Raw genomic sequence first — 17395 nt, forward strand, 5'->3', positions numbered from 1 at the left:
TACTGTCAGGGCACGCCCTCATACTCTGCTTCTGACTGGCTAGTAGTCCTTACCTAGGTACTGTCAGGGCACTCCCTCATACTCTGCTTCTGACTGGTTAGTAGTCCTTACCTAGCTACTGAGCATGTGCGACTCCAAACAAAGATGGAACAGAAGTGAGATGTCTCACTCTGTAGCTAAAACGGAGAGCTCAACACACAGGGTGAAAAGAGGAGCTGCAGCAACGGGCAGTACAACAAAAATATTCCTATATATCCTATTCTGGTACAACCCCTAAATACAATTATGAACCTGAAAATGAGCATAATATGAGCACCTTAAGAACAGGTGGGGGGAAAAAGAAGGTTTTTGGCAGGATAATCCTTCTGCCTTGCTTAAAACGTAAATCATCTGTCAAACAACTTGAAATAAACGTGATAACATTTTGCCAGGTGAAAATGAAAGTTTTGCCAGGATATTTTCTAAGTTATATGTTAAAAAAAATGTTGGCAGATGAATCTTTTTGTGTCTGGAAGTGTTGTTGTGTTACTCATTTTGACCACAGAAGTGCTTCCTTTTTTTAGGGTAGAAATATATTTGAATGGTGCTAGAACAAGGCGTAGTGATGCACTTGATGCCTCTTGTGGACGAAATGAGTATTACAACAACAAAACACAGGAAAAAAAACATTCACCTGCCCCGAACTTTCAGCGTTTTTTATGTAACTTAGAAAAATGACCCTGGCTAAACTTTTTCCTCACCTGTTTCACAGATTTACATTTTTTTAAAGGTCCTATGACATGCTGCTCTTTGGATGCTTTAGAATAGGCCTTAGTAGTCCCCTAATACTGTATCTGAAGTTTTTTATATAGACCTTAGTGGTCCCCTAATACTGTATCTGAAGTCTCTTTTATATAGACCTTAGTGGTCCCCTAATACTGTATCTGAAGTCTCTTTTATATAGACCTTAGTGGCCCCCTAATACTGTATCTGAAGTCTCTTTTATATAGACCTTAGTGGCCCCCTAATACTGTATCTGAAGTCTCTTTTATATAGGCCTTAGTGGTCCTCTAATACTGTATCTGAAGTCTCTTTTATATAGACCTTAGTGGTCCTCTAATACTGTATCTGAAGTCTCTTTTATATAGACCTTAGTGGTCCTCTAATACTGTATCTGAAGTCTCTTTTATATAGACCTTAGTGGTCCTCTAATACTGTATCTGAAGTCTCTTTTATATAGACCTTAGTGGTCCCCTAATACTGTATCTGAAGTCTCTTTCCCGAAATTCAGCCTTGGTGCAGAATTACAGCCACTAGAGCCAGTCCCACAATGAGCTTTCCTTAGTATGTGCCATTTCTTGCTATTGAGGAGGAGAGAGGGGGGGGCCAGGTGGAGGGTGGGGGTGTGGCCTTGACCAACTGCCACTTTGCTTGTTTGCAAGCCATGATGTCTCTCGCTTTCTCATGGGCGTCGCAAATTCTCTGGGCGGGCAAAACAGAGAAAGGGGAGGTAACCTTTCCCCTTATGACGTCATAAGGACGAGATTCCAGATCGGCCCATCTGAGCTTTCATTTTCTCAAAGAGAGCAGGATACCCAGAGCTTGGTTTACATCTATCGCCATTTCTAGCCACAGGGGGACCATAGGCAGGCTGGGGGAACTCATATTAATTAATTAATTATGTTAAAAAACCTCAAAGTGAAATTTTCATGCCATGGGACCTTTAACGATTGTGGAAAGATTATCCTGCCTTTTCATTGTTCTTAAGTCATAAACACAGGAGAGAAAACAATTTAGATCTAATAATTTTTTTGTTCTCATTTGCCTATCAGGGCTTCCTTAATAAAGCATACAGGGGAGTGAGTGTTTCATACTCAAAGGAGGGGTCTTGTAACACTTTAACCCAACCCACAAATCCTTGCAGGATGAATCCACCCTCTCAAAAGTGTACATTGTTACATTTTCTTACTATTCAGTGCTTATGGTGAGTCCGACAATTGTCCTTCCTTCACCGTTGTGTTGCAAACGTTGGGGAAGTTTTAACCCAAACTAGCAGGCCGCCAAGCAACAGGCAGTGTCAGTGGGTGGCATTCAATAAACTGGGCCAGAGCTGGAGGTGAAATAAGTCACAGGTGGTGTTAAAGAGGTGTTAAAGAGATGGCAGCCAGAAGGGAGACAGAAAGATGCATGTGCTGTGGTACCTCACAGCCAAGAGGGAGGAGAGCTAGAGCTGATGGACGGGGAGAGTTTCTACCCATGGCCGTTCACAGAGTGATTATACTTCTGTATCCTACGAATTACACTGATGAAATGTTTCCTGCGTCGTTTCATTAAGGTTTCTGAGAATCTACATGTAAGCCTGGAGCCGTACAAAGTTTCAGCACAGTATTTTGGTTGTATCGGCACATAAACTGTATGGTTGATTCTCGCCGCTCTCTGCCCTGGAAATCCAGAGTTCTCTGGCGAGAGCACAGTTTGAATTTGCTCAGCGAGTCACTCTGGCATCGAGTAATGATGCTCATTAACTATGCCCTTGTAGCCGAGCTGCACCAATCACATCGGTGTATCTGATATAGGCGGACCAGAGGCGAGCTAAACATGACGACAGCGCTGCGACGTCGAAGTCATTAGTACACATTGCAAGATGGCTACGGATGAACACCAGTTGTTTGAAACGGCTTTGGCTGCTACAGTGAACGAGTTAGACTTTATCTAAAAGAGGAACAGAAGACGGCGCTCGAATCCTTCCTTTCAGGGGCGGTTCTACATTGAATTACACCCAGGGCGAGACCCCCTTCGAGCAAATAAAATTTAGAATAAATAGGCCTATTCTAAATAGCACAAATCCTTCATCAAAACAAACACAAACTAAAACCTGACCTTTCTGGCCTTCCTTGATGCAAAATCATCAATGATGTTATTGTATGAAATCTGCTCCCCTATTGAATGCTCATGGGCGCACGCCCTTTAAAAAAAAAAAAAAAAAGTAGTCAAAAAATGTTTGCATTTCAGACGGCCGACACGAACACACACGCCTATCAACTCCATAATAAAGCCGTAAAGTAGGCGAGGCTCTTTCAACTCAGGATAGGATTGAGATGAAAAGTTGAACTGACACATAACCACGATCGTGGGTGCTCAGTATTAGCGGAGCACCAACGGTATCGGCGCCTATGCCCAGCAACCCGTTCGACCCAGAGGTGAACTGTCCCCCCGCTACCCCCTCCCCTTTCCCCTTCTCACACAGCTTCTCTGTGCAGTGTGCGCACGGCACCTTCTCAGCCAGCAGGGGCGCAAATTTGCCAATTCCCCACACGGTGAAATGATAGATAATACAGTAGAAAACCACTTCGAGGATTTTTCTTTTTTCTTTTTTTTTAAGTGCTCGTGCCGCCCTCCATGAGTCATAAAACAAACGCCAACGCTTCCTTTGCAAGAAGGACATTTTTGCTGTTTTGCGTCACCCTGTGTATTGTTGTGATTGGTCGTAGTGTTATCCGTTAATTGTGTGCATTCAGATTTTCAAATGCATGCTTAGTGCTTTGAGTGCCCTTGAGTTGGGCCATTTTCATTATTCACTGACAGACCATTAATCTTTCGGATTTGGGTCTGGATTTCCAGGCTAACCGCTCTCATCAGCTCTCCCAAATGCCACCGAAGGCAGCTGCCAACCACAGTTCAAATGACGCTGAATGCTGGAGTTGCGTTCTTCAGTTGGCCAGAAGGATGATTTCAAAGCACGATAATGCGGATTTGTGTCTGAAAGATGTGAAAGTAGGCAATTGTTTGCCAAAGGATCAGTCATAGTGATTTGTCAGTTAGTTGATTGTCAGAGAAATAAGCTATTCAGTGACAATGTTAATAATCATGTTAATAATTATTTGTTCAAGTAGTTTAATCAAGACACAAATGATTAATCAATCACATTTTGCGATACTCGATACTTTAGAGGCAATTCGGTCGGTGCCTAAAAAGTATCTTAATTCAGTACCCAGCGCGAGTACAGAAAACGGACTCACTGCAAACTGTGACCACCATGAACAAAAGGTCCGAGACTAATAACGGATAGGAAATGCCATTTATAAACATAAGAATATGCATGTCTGTCTTTGTGCAGCCTCTTTGACTCCGTCTGACTTACAAATAAAGCTACTGTCCCATGCTTTCTTATTCCAAATCTACCACTCGTGTGGTCAGTGTTGACGGGGTCCCATCAGGCTTTTATAACACGTAAATACACGCTGTGTGCTTTCAGGCCTGCTGCTGACGCTGATCCACACTAAATCATTTCAATGCATGCGATGGGCGTACTACTGCAGCCTCACCCGCGGCACATACATGTATTTTTAGCTTGCGGTTTCTCTAGCTCCACGCAGCCCGTACTCATGACCATCTTCTTGATAAAAAGACATGAAATATGATGTGTCCCTAATGCGAACCATACTCTCTGAGCGAGCAGAGTATGGTTCTCTACCCAAGGCATCCCCCCCCCCACACACACACACACACACACACACACACACACACACACACACAGCGCCTCCTGCACGCTCTATTCTCGAAGTGTAAAAAACATCTCCCGTTTCAGAATCGGCAGGCTCATCTGTTGGTGCCTCGAAACATGGGTCTCCAGTGAACTTCCCTGAGTGAAGCTGTAGGTTCAATCATCAGGCCACAGAGTATTTATTAAGCCACATCTGGGATTGTCGTCACGGGGCGGAAGCACACAGGCGAAAGGCAATGGCAAGGGGATGTGATTGAGTGGTGTAGAGAGTGCACCAGGGACCCAGAGAGGAGCTGGGAGACAAAATGGAGGGCAAAGATAAATTCAGTAGATCCTGTTTTTGTGTCCGGGCGCCTTGTTAGTGTCGGGAGTTAATAATGACTTACGATAACTTATTCTTTATTTTCATTCCTGCTATATATTATTGTGCCTTTCACATGTTAAAAAATGTCTCATTTGGAACGTTATTTCTCAACGGGCCTCGTCTTTCATCAAAAATGAAAGCTCAGGGTGGCTTTTGCTACGCTATTAACACATGACAAAGACAACAGATTCTACTTTTCTAGACATCTGGTCATGACAACATTGAGGCCAGTGTTAAAGTCACAGCCGTGACCATCACAGCACCAAAACACTTGAGGAGCAACAGTGTTCACAGCTGCAGAGGTCAGAAATTCAAGCCACCAAACACAGACAATGAAATCTATTCTTGGAATCTGTTTTCGCTGTATGAATATCTATCTCCTTTTCCTTCTCTCTCTCTCTCTCTCTCTCTCTCTCTCTCTCTGTCTATCCATCTATCCTTTTGTGTGTGTTGCCTGGAACCACATGAAAGGTGGACACAAGAAGTTCAGCTTCCTGTGCTGGGTGAGGTCCAAAGACCCACTGAGCATATGAAAGGAACTGCAGAGGAAAAGACAAACTGAACTACAGAGGTCGGGACACATTAATTCCTAGATAAAGCCAGAGGTTTGGGATGATGCTTTTAAACCAAAAGATCAGTACAGAAGACCCTTTGAAAAGTACCCTGAAAAGCATAGCCTTCAGATAAAACCGTGAAATAAACTGGACAACAAAGTGAAAATATGCTACTCTGAAGCAGAGATTCTGATCTACTATGTAGTGGTTCTGTGGTTCTGGCTTTTTAAACATGCAAGACTAATGATTGAAAAAGTACTCACACATGAGTACTTTTTCCATTGGCTTGTGTTTGCACTACAGGGATCTAGCAGGCCCTTTCATCTTTGCATGTGTCCAGCAGCAATGTTTTTGGTTGCCCCCCCCCCCGATTTGCATTGATGTGGTTGGGTGCAGTGGAGTGTTAATGCCAGCCTCTTGTGTGAGGTCAACCAAGCTATGTTAGGACAGTGTTGGAAGTCTGTAATGGTGGTCTGCTCGCATGTGACCAGGACACATTCTTTATGTTTCATGACTCGCTAAACCTATAGAAACCTTTGGAAAGGGGAGCCTGTACGGAATGGAAGCATTGTAACCCTAGTTCTATGAGCACAGGCAGAGCCCACCTACGTGCTGCTCCTTAAATCGCTGACTTTGAATAAGGTCATGGTGCTCATACAAAAGGTGTAGGCTTATACTGATTGGCCAAGCAACTTTACAAATGTGCGTTTGCCTCTCTGCAGAGGAGAGTGGTCAGGCCTGTGTTTTTGTTTATTTGTTTAATCCGTACAGAAGCCAAACTCTAAAAATGGAAACGTGTTGTTCTTTGTGCTGTTCTATTTCTTGGCTGGGCACTGTAATTTCCTGTATATTTTGGAATGTGTCGCAAAAAAAGACAAAATCTGCACCTTTCCATCAACTGGAGCGGATAAACTAGCTTCAGCGTAGTTCGGTCAGAAGTTGGCGCTATAGGGTACGCATGGAAAAACTGTGTAGAAGAAGTAGAGGTTGCTGACTGGAACAAGTCGCCTTTGCAATCTAAACCATATACGAGAGAATAATGGAGAGAGGTCTTCAGGAACTTGGTTCAATTGGGCAAGTTTGAACTGTTCCTTCATGTCAGCTGGTATTGGCCACGTTTCATGCTGTCTGGAGACAAAGACATGTTATAGGAATATCTTGGAAGACGCCGACTGCGGGAACAACTGATCAACCTATGTGAGTTGAATGTTAACAATGGCAGAAGTTTTCCCCAAAGTCGTTTCCATATCCAAATCAGCGCATCAACTCTCGACAAAGGCAAATCCATCTCAAGCATATCAAGTTTTATCGAATTTTGGAGTATCCATTCGGCTTTTCTAATGCGATACTTCAAAATGTGCATAAAATTAGGTGAATGGAAACAGCTACTGTGAGGTTGCCAGACAAGCAGTGATGACTCCAGGAAGGTTGTGGCTCTGAGCCAACGAATAGTCCAGCACATAATCCTCCCATGAAACCACAAGCTGTCAATTTTAACATTGTTGTACGGATTTAAGAAATTAGATGTAACATGTTAATTAGTGAGTTTTAGAAGTGCTGGCAGGTGGACTTTCTTCCCTTGGACAAAGTCAGGCTAGTTGTTTCCCCCGTTTCCAGTCTTGGAATAAGCTAACTGGCTGCTGGCTAAAGCTTCATATTCATCATACAGACATGCAAGTGGTATAAATCTTCTCATCTAACTCTCAGCAAGTAAGCTATTATAACCAAAATATAACTATCGCTTGTTCCTAAGTCTTACTGCCATAGTTGAGGCAATTATAATATAGCCTTTTGTACACTACTGTCCATAGAGGCCAACGAATCATCATCCTCATTTTTTTCTTTTTTTAAGCATTTAAAGCTTTACCAAATAAATAAAGCAGGCTACTTGAACACTATAGGTAAACAAGAAGGACACACGGAGCGCACAGACCTCCGCCAAGGCCATGGCCTATCTCTTAATGTTAACAAAAATAAGAAACAATTTGTGGATCCGCCCTGTGATTCGGATTCACAACTAAATGTAATGGGTTCTTGCTTGGCCCCTTCCACCAAGTTTCATGAAATACAGGTTAGTAGTTTTTTCTGTAATCCTGCTGACAAACAGTCAAACAAACCAACAAACTGAACCGAAAACACAACCTCCTTTGCGCAGGTAATAATGACTTATCACTCAAACAATTAGTTTTGGCAGTATTTTGCATAGCAGACAGCTGCAATCTCTAGGTTGACCTGAAAGTACTATCTAGCTTGCACAAAATCAATCTGAAAACTCTTCTAGGCAGTTTTAATGAACCACATAAAGAACAGTTGAAGGCAATGGCGAATCCAGTACTTATGGGTATATCCGCCAATAATGCAACAATAAGGCTGTCACCCAGGTTGTGAAATACTTGAATTTTTCTTTGCGTGTGTGGAAAACCTTGACGTGTGTGAAAGCAGCTGCTTTCTGTCCAGCAGTAGAATGGTGACTGTTGTATGTGTAGCTGTCTGAATGAGAAGCAGATAATAGTAACAGTAGCAGCTACTTAAGTATGAATGGCAGTTTGAGAACAAAGGCTTTAGAATCTATTTCCAAAACCTTGCTGTCTCCTCATAAATAACTATGTTGGAAGATCTTCTAAAGACTCATTTCCCCTTTTCCAGTAATAATGTAGTTGCTGGATTTTTTCAAAATATGGACATTTTGTGGCAAAGTAAAACTCTTTAAGCAAAACAAATATGCTCTGAAGAAAAGTTTTTGACTGTTCAAATTTCATGTTGCCATGGGACATTTTCCTGTTTCAGACTTGTGTTATGTAAACACACAAGAAATTGGAAATGTATTTTCAAATTAGTAACGCATCAATTTACAACAGTTTGCTGTAGCTTTTTCTTATTGTATTCACAGAGTGATTTATGTCCCCAAAAAAACATCATATGGTCATGAGATAGGATCGGGTCAAAATGAAAATGACCATAATTACATTTGTGCATGGCAGATTTTGTTCCAGTGTGGTCATGGAGTGGTCAGACAAACACAACAATGAAGCCATTATAAACAGACGTAATAGACTGCTAAGAGAATAAAGTACTGACCTTTCTAAAGGGAAATACTACTTAATCTTAAAAATATTTTTCTATTCCCAACGACATAGAAAAACATAATTGATATATTGGACTGTGACTAACTCTACTTCAAAGCTACAACACAGAAAATGTGGGATGTTATCGGCATGTCAAATCTGGAGTGACTTTATGCAAAACAAATTGGAAAGGACAGGAAACAGAGGGGGGGATATTGTGGAAATTGGGGTACATTTTCCATTCCAGGAGTTGTAATAATGGAAAATGAAGCCTGTTTGGAAAAAATACTCAGGCAGAGAATCGGCAAGTTAACCAAATAAGTCTCCTAGTAATCATTTTAATGTTTGTCTTCATGCAGCTCTGAGTAATTACTATTGTTTCTAGCACTGAGAAATGTTCTGCCAATGTTGATTGGACTTCACCTGGCTATAATTCCTCTTTTAAATGAAGCTACCTAGAAAACATAACCCAATATCACCTTTGGTATTAAATTGCTTTGACATGTCTTTATTTTGGAAAAAGTGAAGCTTCTATTGTATACTGGCCAACTGAACACCGGCACTGCCCTAACACGCACACGCACGCACGCACGCACGCACGCACGGGTCAATGAATACAAATTATGGTTCATGAAGCTTCATTTGGACATCAATACTTGCAAGTGTTTGGGTTAGGGCTGGTGTAAAAATGTAAGAGACCGGACCAGTATGCCAAATTCTACCAATTGGTGTTGCACTCAGCAGCCGCTACAGAGTGGAACATAATGAGACTGAGGGCGCTTCTCAATATGTGAACGTATCTCCTCGCTTCCCTCACTTGCATCTCTTCGTCGCGTCCTTGCTCCTCCCTGCGAGGATTGAACAAATTCAAATTCCCATCCAGTGGTCTCTATCCAGTAGTTGAGATATTTCCACCTGGATCAAAGTGGTGGAGGCTGCTAGCATGGCTACAAATATAATTTTTGTATGTTAACTTGCTTTATGTGATAGTATGATAAATAAGGACAAAAAATGACTTACTTACTTACTTACTTAGCCTATACATCATTGCTGAGTAGTAAGATGTTCCACAACTCTAAAGCCCACATAGAGCACTTGGTTCTAAAGGCACTTTCAGACCAGGAAGTGACAAGTCCCTCTCTGTGAATTTCGACGCTTTGCTATTCCAGCAGCGGGGGTAGCGGCACAGGAGGAGGGATATCAAGGGAGGAATGGTCAAAGGAGAAACAGCCACAAGTGAGCTGATTAGATGAGGAGCTGCAGGCAACACAGTCTTGCTGAAAACCTCAAATATAATATAAACATTGCCTTTTATTTGTGTATATGTCACAAGATCTTATCGTGGTCCCACAAGGCACGGCTCAGCTGGGCATCCCAAACATTGATGTACGATAAGAACAGTGTTGGAGGCTAGCCCCATTCATTTCTATCAAAGTTGCACAGTGGCGCATTAAGCTATAAAAGTTCAACTGCCGCATATAAAATTACCCAGATGATCAGTGCTGCTTCCGCACTATGGGGCCCATAGAGCAGGCGCACTAGAGACCTCCGCTGGCCCAGCTGGCCACTTCCGGTGTAGTGCCCTTTTAACTTGAACAGGGATTAAATGGTTTAACCTTGCGGCTCCTCTAGACTTTACAAAGGTTATCGGACCAATTGGATCAAATTCTGATAGTAAAACGAGTCACTCAAAAAAATTTATCGACTGATTTACAGATGTCTCTTTCGCCATATACATTTTATGGGAAAAAGTCGTTTTGGGCCCCGTGGGCCATGGCATCACATGATGGACACGGAAGTTGTAATTCCACTGTTTGACCGCTATGTCAAATTGGCTTCAAAACCTGGCACACTTCCTGGGGGCCTGCTCCAAACTGTATGAAGAAGATACACTCAATGGAATGGATGAAGTACTTTCTTAGCCATTATAATATAGGTTTGATTTTCAAGAAAGTTGACCCCGACTGTCACATGTAGAATCTGGACATAACTGAATGACGGACTATACTTTTGCTTCTCCTTGTGACACTTTGATGAGGCCTTTCAAAACTAGGTCAAGAGTTTTACTTCATCATGTACATGCAAGAGCATGTCTAGCATTTCTAGAACAGAGAAACGTTTCATGTGTTCATTTCAACAAGTGTAATACGTGTTTTGGCAAGCAGAGAGACTTTGAACAATCATGTCACTGACACAAAACAAAGTCTTTAAACCATAAAGGCTCTATATGGGGCTTTCATGCTGGCCTTCCATCAGCCTTACACTAACACTGAAGATTGCTAGTATGCTGGTACCGTCATTCAACATGACTATCTAAATATACTCAGCCAAATTTACAAAAGCCTTATCTACTAGAATGTCTTCTAGCACTGATTACAGTACAGTTTAGGGTTTTTGAGTCTTCTGCACTCATGTTTCAAGTTCACAGAATGTCTCTATAGAAATGTAGCAGACGCTGAACATTGTTCAGGTGTTGCTTTAGTCGTATATAGTTAAGTTTACCTGACATACTGTATGTGGGTGCACACTAGGGCTGCACAACTTCCCGAAATGCTGCGATATATCACGAAAGACACTCAGATTTATTTTAGTTAGTTTTAAAAAAGTAAAATTGTTTTAAATTCAACAAACAATTTGTTGTATTTTAGTAGAATACTGGAAGCAGCAGAAAGGCAGAACTGAATGCACTTTAATATTTGTCTATTTATCGCAAGTAATAGTGTTACCGCCACATTCAACATCGTTATCGCATGTGGAATATTTTCCTCATATTTTGCAGCACTATTGCACACAAAAAAAGTAAGAAAGAAAAAAGTACCACTTGGTAACGTTCACTGTATTGTTCCCAGAATCACTAGCCAGGGTGCTGTATTATCTCCCCTCCACTTTAACAGGTTTTAAGGTGACGCCAAGAAAGGGCCAAAGACAATTAGTGTAACTTTAGAGCTGCTGAAAGGAAGTTGGCCCGAAAAGATGGTCCTCTGCAGGAGTCACAGTCCAAATCTAAGGATGGTCCAGAGCTCGGCTTAACAAGCTGGGGCCTGCCAACAGACAATGTGTGGTTTTGAGGAAGAGATGGTCTCTGAGAGCCCATTTTAAGGTCTAGATTAATTGGATAATCTCTAAGTGTGTATCAATGAATGACTCTAATAACGTCAGTGCAGATCTCCAATACATTTGTCATTCTTGCACATAGGAGAAGCAAACACCAAAGCCATGAGCAGTAAAACAACCGCTATTCTTTACCATAAACTCATTCTAACTGAAAATATATTATGACCCACTTTATGTACTGCATGTGTGCACTGCAGCTCAACCTAAACTAATGTTTCGGAATGATCTCAGATCTCTGAATTGCGACAGCTATAAAAAAAGTAGTGAAAAGTAGTGGTATGAACGAGGACCTCCTTATCATAAAATTAAAGTAGACAGTCCCCAGTTTTTAATAACTTTGGGGCAAACGTTAACGTTAATGGAAGGCAATTGAAATGGGGCCTGCTTAAGCTCCCTTTGGTGTATTTGGCAGAAAAAGAGAACGTAGTTCAGTTCTTGGCGGAAGCTGTGATGTGGGTTGTTAACCTTTTGGCACAGAAATCCATAATGAAAAGTTGATTAGATTATAAAATTGTTGGTCTGTGTAAAACGCTGAGACACACCAAGAGTTCTTTGCTAAGTTTCTAATGAGTTTAATTACCTAAAGATTTGCGGTCTTCAGACAGATGAATTTGCGTGGTTATAGAAACATAGCAGGCGTCGTTTAAATGCTAATGCTTACAATGTTTAACTGAATTGCCCATTCCCCCGATTTCACAGGTCAAATTGGAAGAATAATGAAAGGGATGTGAGCATATGCTGTGTTTGAGATAGATTTATTGATCTTACTCTGTGTACTCTAGTGTTTTACAAGAGGTGATCTCTGCTTTTTGAGCCAGATCTCAGGGTGATCTGGCTCACATTGTGATCAAATCTTAGCTAGATATAAATGCAATCAGTACAGCACTCCTGCAAAAGCTTCAAGCTGTATTAGCAGCTAAAATTATTTTTTTTTAAAAATACCAGGTGTAAAAGCAAAAACCCATGGATTGGATGTCATTATCCAGATAATGTATCTAAACTTCACATGTTAATGGTAGGTAGTATTCAAGATTAGAGAGGCTCCTCTGCTACAGCTGTGCCATGAGTCATAAAGTGGACAGAATATTTGTGAATATGGCAAATTTTACACTTAGAGATTTAGTCATTTTTGCTCACAGTCAACATTAAGTCAGTCAATTGAATTACAGGGTTTAACAGTGGAATATGCTTCAATTGTTGATGAATTTAAGCCAACATTACACAGAACCAAGAGTGCAAGGGTCAGTGCAGTAGTGAACCGCAAAGATGAAATGCCATGGAAAATAAATGAAATAAGTGAACAACTGCTGTTTTTACCAATTCAACATCAGAGCATGTTAGAGTTAGAGTAGAAGAGGTTCAAGTGAGCAGGGAAGAGAGTCAAGTCATTTTTGAGCATGCATACACACTCCGATAAGTGGCTTTAATGTATCTTCATATATGTTGTGTTTTTGTGTATCCTGTGCTAAATGGCAGACTAATTCCCACGCCCACGAGTTCAGATCTGTTCTGCTACATTCAATTTAATAAACTAATAACATATCCTCCAGACACTTTGACCGCAGTTCAGCTCACAGGGACACAGCAGACAGCAGTGATGCTGAATCTTCACTCGCCATATCACTGTGCTTTGTGGTAGACCCCACTGATGTCATCCAGTTGTCTTTGGCTTCTTGCATCAGAGCCATGTGACGCTCCCATGTTCCCCCCCACTGCTGCATGTGGGTCTGGTTGTGGCCTGCGTATATACACCAGTGATTTGTGGTCACAGGGACACTTTTGTAAACATTCCAGCTTTAGTGCAACTGCAGCTTTCCATTTTAAGGCATCTGTCTGTTTGGGTATGCCAACTAGAAATGCAGCATTCTTAAGTGACTACCTTGCAGCTTCCTTTAAAGGCAAATGTCAAAGGTTTGGGGACTGGGGGGTATGGTAACCCTTTTTCTCACAGGAAGTAATTATATGAAACTTGTGACAGAAGTACGTCAAATTCTACAATATAGTTTAGGAATAGGCTATGTGTGTTAGTTGTACTTGTTACTTCTTGTTTGATCAAGCTTGGTTTTATGAAAAATGAGACTTGTAATATCTACTGTACAACTTGTCAATATAGACACATGGGACCAACAGGGACTGCCCATTGTTCCCATGCCTCATAATTCCAAAGCCCTAAAACTTCGAAAAATGTCCCAAATTGGACTGAAAGCCCATTTGTCCAACTGACCGTTTTTCCGGAAAACAAACGCGCATTGCTCCGCAAGGGCCATTTCTCCGAAAATACGCTACACACTCTCCCAAACGGGAGCACGTGACTAATTATTATGAGATTGGTTACGCTTAAGAATATCAGGATAAGCCAATCAGAGGTGGAGTTTGGGCGGGTCATGCTTTTGCCTTTAGTAGGAAGGTCCGATGACACAATTCTGCATAATAATTGTGCTTCTGTTTGGGAGAGTGTCGACAAAGAAATGGGGGGACTATTGGGGCTTCCGAATTATGAGCAGTCGCAACAATGGCATCGCACTGGACCAACAGACCTCTGATTTACCCTGGTGCACGTCACACCCCACACTATAATGTCTCTTTCTAAACCTAAAAGAAAGGTTGACCTGGAGCACAGGCACTTTCAAGAGAGGTGGAATTTAATTTGACTGCTTCCTCTCTTACTGTATCTGCAAGGAGAGAGTTGCTATCATCCAAGAATACAATATCAAGTAACTTAATGCTACTAAACAGGAGGATCGGTATGCTAGTACGAGTGGGATGGGAAGGAAAAATAAAGAATTTGTAGATTTTATCTTCTAATGCTACTTGTGTCGATCTTGATTTCACTCAGTCGCTTGCCCTCGGAAAACCAGGGTCTGTAGGCGATTTGCCATGAAACCGTTTGAACCTGGATGAACTGACAGGTTCATCCATTTTAACTAAACTCAGTGGCAAAATCAACCACAGGGGAGGTTGATACAAATACTAACTACACGCTGTTCAAAAACATATTGTTCCTATTGGGAGAAACAGTGTTTATTGTACATTGTTTCTGGGGCTATTTGCATTTCTATGCAGACAAACATGTCACATTCAAGAGCAAAAACATACATAACCACACAGGCACCCTAACTGTGAAATTAAAACAAATGGCTCATTTACAAAGTAGTAAAAGGTACGCTTTCACCATCTCTGATGCAAAGTAGCCAAGTGAATTAAAATGGAGTTGGCATGGCCATTGCCTTCTTACGAGAAAGTCAACAAACTCGAGAGCTCTGGTTTAAATCTCAGCGCTGGCAGGGCACTCGGTCCCCTCCTCTCCTTCTCCTCCTCCCAGACTGCATGTTCACTGCTCGCCTCATGAAGTTTGGTCATGGCGCTTGTTTTCTTAGTGCTCCAAACCTCCAATGGTACTGGCACAGTGCACTCGCTGTGCCCCTGTGCTGCTATTACCCCCCTCCCCTCCCTGTCCTCTTCTTACTCGATCAGTTTCGCCAGATGTCTTTCTTCGTTAAGACCGAATGCCCTCAGAAACAGTACTCGCACAGCTGCCCTCTCCCACCTCCTGTGAAACCCTCACTGCACGTTAGCATACAGTGCTTGTGTCTGTCGACTGTCCCTCTGCCAATCTACAATGTGGCTGGCTGTGCAGTGGTGAGCTGTGAGGCGGACCACGCCTGTGTAGCCTGATTTACACTCCTTTCTTCCTGGGCAGCCACTAGACAGCAGCCAGCTCCTGGAGGGACCAACGGCGGCTTCAGCTAAGGGGCCAAGCCCGGGGCCCCATTTGGTTTTGGTTTCCTTTCGCCTGCCACTGTGCCACACCTAGCATGAGTTGGGCTAAATGAGACCAGTGTGTAGATTCAAAGATTGGGGCTTAAACTGAAACCAATAAAAGGCGAGGCTGTACAAACGGCTCCACAGCCACTCGCAGGTCATATGTCTGTCTGTCTGTCAATTTATTCATGTTGTACCCGACCCGCCCTGTCTCTAACTCATTTATGCATAAATTCTTTGTGCACGCTATCGCACTGAGGCATTGAGAGTCAGGGGCCACGGTCTAGGGCAGACACAGGCATTCATTCCTTTCTCCCATTTTACCTCTCCACTATAGGCAGAAACATGTGCACAGTGAACATTCCTTCCAGTGTACCTTCACGCTTCCATCCCTGTGTTCCCTGAGAGGGGAGAGATCTGTCTGTGGACTTTGTCCAAATGGTGTCTGAGTTCTGTTCCGAGTACATATGACCCTGCTAGTCTGCATTTGTATTGATATTTCTGCTAGATTACAAGAGATAGTCATGGCGACAAACCATGTTGACAAGAGCAGAGTTCAGAGTAGTTGCCTTCTGGAGAGGGCACAAGTCTGGGTCAACAAAGTCTAATGCTTGCACTCAAACAGAAGACACTTAGGATATAAGTGTATGTCACGTACAACATAACGTGTAATAGGTCACGTATACACATACAGTACAATTTCTCAAAGCCCACTATAACATCTTGTTACAACAAAATTGCTTGTTTCATCTGACCAACAGTCCAAAACCCAAATATATTCAATTTTCAATGTTATAAAATGGAAAAGCAGCAAATCCTCACAATGGAGAACCTGGAACCAGCAAGTATTTGGTCTTTTTGCAGCTGATTAATCAATTCCTTAAAATTGTTGCTGATTTTCTGCCATTCCCCTGTTCAGTGAATTGACTACTTCTTTCAGCTTTCTGCCACTACTTCTGGCTTCACTACTGATGTCAGCTACACTTGTAATGTTTCCTGACTGTATCTTGCACCATTGTAACTCTATCGCAGTGACAAAATCTGGCCGCAGACAGACAGACAGACAGACATATAAACACCTGGCAAAGTACTGAAAAACCAACTCTGTGGTAGTTCTCGCTACAGTAGATGTCTCCAGGACCACATTTTGCCATGACACACACACACACACACACACACACACACACACACACACACACACACACACACCCCCCCGATTCACAAGGTGAAAACAATATGCTGACTGCACATATGGGGTTTGTATAATAAAGGGCTACAAGACTTACATTCACATCCAACGAAGCATGTAACACACATTTAAAGCTGAAACTCGAGATTATAACCGTATTTTATTGGAGCACTTTTCATGCCTAATTCAGATAAAGCAAGCACATGTCTCCTGCAATCTCTTTAAATTATGTTAATTAGAAACATGAAATACCTGTTAAAGGTTAAAAGATACAGCCTACCATTCTAATTGCAACAGCTGGAGACAGCACAAGTCCTATTATGCCTGCCCTCTGGCATAGTAGAGTTTCAAGAGGGGTGAGTTTCATAATGTATTCCTAGAACTGCTTGATGTTTTTTAAGCCCTACGGCTGAAACTCCCACACCCAGTAATAATCCCTTCCATCTCTCTCATTTATCATGTTGATTCTATTTGCTGATTGATGTTCTCTGAACACAGAGCCACTGCCACATCATATAGATTTTTGTTTTGTAAAATGTACACGTCTGCTGACTTGGTGATCGGCTATCAACTTCAATTGAAAACCGATCACTTTCATCACACTAAAAGTGCCGAACTAAAAACACAGTAAGACCAGTCAGTAGGGCGGGGACGGTTACCGCAACACCGCGGCCACGTGACGCCTACCACGGATCTGAGCTCGTCACCGTCATCAGCTCAAAAAAAACATTGGCCTGCACGTGTGCACGTTGTGTCTAATGACATGGATTCATTGATTTTGATGACAAGGATTGTGTCTGATGACATTGTGTCTTACATGGATTCAAGGTTTTCTAAACAAAACTTATCATTAAAAGATGGAGC

The sequence above is a fragment of the Sander vitreus genome, chromosome 11, assembly GCF_031162955.1.
Source record: "Sander vitreus isolate 19-12246 chromosome 11, sanVit1, whole genome shotgun sequence".
NCBI classification, from domain to species: Eukaryota; Metazoa; Chordata; class Actinopteri; order Perciformes; family Percidae; genus Sander; species Sander vitreus.